Raw genomic sequence first — 5146 nt, 5'->3', positions numbered from 1 at the left:
CCCCCACCACTCCAGCAACCCTCAGTTTGTTTCCTGAGATTAAGAATTCCTCATATCTTGAGGTGAGGTCATATGATACATGTCTTTCTTTGATTGACTTATTTCACTCAGCATAATACCCTCCAGTTCCATCCACATCATTGCAAATGGCAAGATTTCATTCCTTTTGATGGTTGCATAATATTCCATTGTACAAATTTCTTTTATAATTCTTAAAACTCTCTTAATTTGCTAAATATTTTGTTTATGTCTTGTTTTTAAACCTCTCCCTGTAACTAATTGTTTTATTTATTTAAGTATTTATAGATTTATATGGTCATTCTTGATCCTTCCATCTCACTCTTCACTTTTTACTAAAGTTTGTTCTTTGGTAGATCTTTTAGTGAAGGTATGTTTGTAGGAAATTGTATTTTGTTTATGTTTTGTTTCATAGTATTTGTATTTCAAAATAATTTTTGAATGGTAGCTTAGTTGGGGTATAGAATTATTCCTGGGTGGACTAATACATGCCTTTAGAGTTTCTGTGATATTAATCTGTTGTCTATAGGCATTCATTATTGTTTATGAGAGCTTTGTTTTCAGACTAATTTTTGTACATTTTATGCTGCCTTTCTCTTGTGTAGCTTTTAAGAATGTTCTGTATATTTTATGATCCATAGATTCAAAATAGTGTATGCAGGTCCAGATTTGTTTTTCTCTTGCTCAGAATCTTTTCTGTTGTTTTTATCTGAAGACTCAGGAATTTTTGTTTTCAGTTCTGAAAATTTTATAACAAATTCCTCTTCAAATAGAACTTCTCTTCCTTTTATTCCATTATATACTGCCAAAATTACAATTAGAGTTTCTATTATTCTCATGTTACTCCAGTGTTCTTAAAAGTTATTTAGTATTCTATATTTATTTGTTCCTTCTCTGTTCTTGGTTATTTATTCTAATTTGTCAATTATGCTATCAATTCTCCCTTCAGATATGTCCAATATTTTGTTTAAAATGTTTATTGACTTTTTAATTTTGACATACTTCTAAAATGTCAATTGCTACTTATTTGTTTATTTATCTGTTTTTGTTTTTGTTTTTTTAATTTTTCCTTTCACATATTTTCCTTGCTGATTCCCCAGGCTGGAGGGAACTATTCTCAGTTCCTTGTCTCACTGGTAGATGGGCCCACAGGTGGTAGTCTAGATTGTGTAGGGAGCTCTATTCTAGCTTTGGCTGCCTTTGTAGTGACACTAAACTCTGTCAACCCTGTGGCCAAATTCCTCTGGAAATACCATTAAAGATTAAGTCCCTTGGAACCATTTTCAGACTTTAGTTATCTTTGTCATTTATTGCATCTAGGACTTTCTCTTTCTTTATTGTTTGGTTGGTAATATTTACCATTTTTTTAACATTCTAAATTTCTTTGTTTGATGGGACAAGCATCTGTTCTCAATATCCATTTAAGTTTACCTTATTTAAATTCAGCATATACAATACAAATATCCATATTCTTGTATTGTTATTCTAATCTCTGATGCTCCTAGAGTTTCTATATTATATGAATAATATATAATCTCTTTTACACATGTAGAAAAAACATGTAGAATTGCAGATATAGGTCAGAGGGTTTAAAACAAACCATTTTTTACTTGGAAGAAATAAGGAAATCCAGTTTGTATATGAAATTCTTGTTTTTATATTTTACTTGAAAATATTTATATTTTGCCTAAAAGCTTCTAATAACCACAGCTATACTAGATTTTGGGGGTCCAAAACATGCCAATAGTATCTACAGGTTTATATAGAGAAAATGATCAATATTTCTGATGGGAAATCACTAATCACTCTTTCCCACTGAATCCCATGCATCATTGAAATGTGTTCAATACCCCTAGAAGCCACAATCAATCAATCAACATAGCATGTGAATTGAAACATATTAGTCATCCTTGATTTAATACATCAGACATAAATTGGCAATAATTTTAGTTAAATGTTATAAAATCTGAACTCAGACCATTAATCTTGGTGCTAAATTAGTGTTAGCAATTTTAGACAGGAGAATTATATTTTACAAGACTCCTGTTATGCACTGTATCTTTGTAGTTCTCTCATTCAGTCCTCACAACAAACCTGTGAAACTCAAATCATATTAACTGAGGGAAAAAGATATATGTTAATTTCCTCTAAGACACAGAACAATAATTTAGCAAATCTAGAATTTGAACCTAGTTTTGGCCTTGAAAGCCTACACTTTTCAGATATTCATTCCAAAGCCAAAATAAATTGCTGAGAATATTTTTAATCACATACTACTTCCTGTTAGAGAAAGTAACATTGGCATCCAATAAAATCTTATTAGCATGCAAAGAAATATAACATCTAAAGAGATTAATCCATCAGTCGAAACTGACCCAGAAATACAACAAATCTAGAATTAGTGAAGAGAAACAATAAATATTATTATAGCTGTATTTCACATTTGGAAAAAGCTAGAGGGATGATGAGTATGGTTTGGTAGTGGAGAGAAGAAACCAAATTAAACATTACAAAATAAAAATTACACCTTGTGAGATGAAAAATTCACTGGATAACATTAATGGCATATTAAACACTGCAGAAGAAAATAGTAAATCTGAAGATTATCTCAATAGAAATAATCCAAATCAAAAATAGATTTTTAAAAAATAATTGTATTGTTGAACAACTTCAAGCCGCGATACAAGTAATTTTAGTTTCCAAAGGTAAGACAGAAGATAAAAGAACAAAAATATTTGAATAAATTATGAGTGATAATTTCCCAAAGTTGACCACACATACAAGAAGTCTATCAAACCCAAAAGAAAAAAAGAAGAAAAAAAAACCTTAAGGGACAACAGATCAATTCCTAAAATAGTATAAATAAAAAGACAAGATGTAAGAAAGGAACAAATCGAACTAAAAACCTCTCAAAGAAAATACGGTCTTTCGGGGCGCCTAGGTGCCTCGGATGGTTGTGCGTCTGCCTTCGGCTCAGGTCATGATCCCAGGGTCCTGGGATGGAGCCCCCCATCAGGCTTCCTGCTCAGTGGAGAGCCTGCTTCTCCCTCTCCCTCTACTGCTCCCCCTGCTTGTGCTCTCTCACCCTCTGTGTCAAATAAATAAGTAAATAAAATCTTTAAAAAAAAAAATACATTCTTTCCTGCTATTTTGGCATTATACCTTCATAATGACATATATAGGAAATATGCATAATGATAGTTTGTATATATCAGAAAGTTTGTCATAGTGCAAAAGATAACTGAATTTATTGTTGGCCATACCTAAGTATTTAGAGGGTGATACAATGATGTTTGGATGTCTAATAAAATAAAGACAAACATAAATGATAAATCATTATATATTTTACTCCAGAAATTCTTTTAAACTTTCCTAGCATCAAAATGGGTTATGGGGGGCACCTGGGTGGCTTAGCCAGTTAAACATCTGCCTTCAGCTCAGGTCATGATCTCAGGGTCCTGGGATGGAGCCCCACATCAGACTCTCTACTCAGCGGGGAGTCTGCTTCTCCTTCTCACTCTCCTTCTGTGTTCTCCCTCTCTCTCCCTCTCAAGTAAGTAAATAAAAATCTTTTAAAAAAGAAAATAGGTTATGAATTAAGTTTTATGAATTGAATATTTTAGTCCTCTAAAAATACCTAGAATCTAATCCTTAATAGTATTTCCACAGATCTGGCAGAAATGACCAAACAGATAAACAGATGTTCTCTAGATCTACCTCCTATTTAATGTAACTGATAGTTAAATGAATTTGTAATTTGGTGCCGCAGTATAAACTAGGTGTAGTCCCCTCTTCATTTGGAGAGAATATATTCTATGCATTGGTTATTTCATTGCCAAAGTCTAATTATCTAATGTAATTGGCTATATGATCTAATTCCTACTCACTTTCTGCCCAAATCATTGGTGATAAGCTATGTTAAAATCAAAGTTATCACTGACAGATAAATATTTTTTTTTTTAAAGATTTTATTTATTTATTTGAGACAGAGAGAATGAGAGACAGAGAGCATGAGAGGGAGGAGGATCAGAGGGAGAAACAGACTCCCCGCCGAGCAGGGAGCCCGATGCAGGACTCGATCCGGGGACTCCAGGATCATGACCTGAGCCGAAGGCAGTCACTTAACCAACTGAGCCACCCAGGCGCCCCAAATATTTTCTAAGACTGAGATATTTTATAGATATATTATTCATGTCACTTTTACTATAAACTGGATTATGATCCTGTTGTATTAACTCTTGTTTGTACTATAAATTTCCTTTCTTAACACTTACTATAAACTTAATTATTCATGTAATTTATTCTTTAATATCTATCTCTCTTCCTAGGCTATGAACTTCATATGAACTATGAACTCTTTCACTCATTGTTGTAATTCCAAAACTTAATGTGGAGCTTCATTTAATAAATGAATTTAAAAAAATGATGATTCTAAACTCAAAATTAACTCATTGTATTATTTACATACACATTTTGTGATTAGCCAATATTAGGCACTATTTAAAAACATACTGATGAAATATATTTCTGAATTTACTATAATAATGTAGTTAATTATAATATAATTTCCTCCTAAATCTCACAGGAAAAAATTTTCTCTTGGATCTCAATCTCAGGTATACATGTTCTCTTTCTAAATTACTGAACTAGTATCTTAAGAATTTTATATATTATAAAATTCACTGTGTTTTTTTCTGTTTTTGCTTTTATAAAGCATAGAGACAAAATTTCAGCCTGTACACTATGTGCAGGCTGAAATGTGTACATTTTTTTAGTGTGTGTTATGAGCACTAGCTGTATCCCCAGATTTATCCTAACTATTCTTTGCTCATTTTTCCTCTATTCTGGATATCTGCAGCCACTTACTTTAGTTTTTGTTATGTATGTAGTCTTACAACCCGCTTATACAATTAGTGTTATTAGTACTTCTACAAGAGATAGGTATAAATAACATAATAGGAAAGCAATGATCAAATGATCATATAGATGTTTAGTTTTTAGAGGACTTTGAGGAATTAACTGTTAGGAATATAGATGAAAAAACATTAACAAGAAATATTATTCCAAGGAGAATAGAAGATGGGAAGAATCATTAAAACTACCACTATGAGATCAATATCACATACCC

Source organism: Leptonychotes weddellii, chromosome 9 (genome assembly GCF_054177405.1).
Source record: "Leptonychotes weddellii isolate Sample4059 chromosome 9, ASM5417740v2, whole genome shotgun sequence".
Classification (NCBI taxonomy): domain Eukaryota; kingdom Metazoa; phylum Chordata; class Mammalia; order Carnivora; family Phocidae; genus Leptonychotes; species Leptonychotes weddellii.
The sequence above is the reverse complement of the archived record's forward strand: the minus strand, read 5'-3'. Positions refer to the sequence as shown.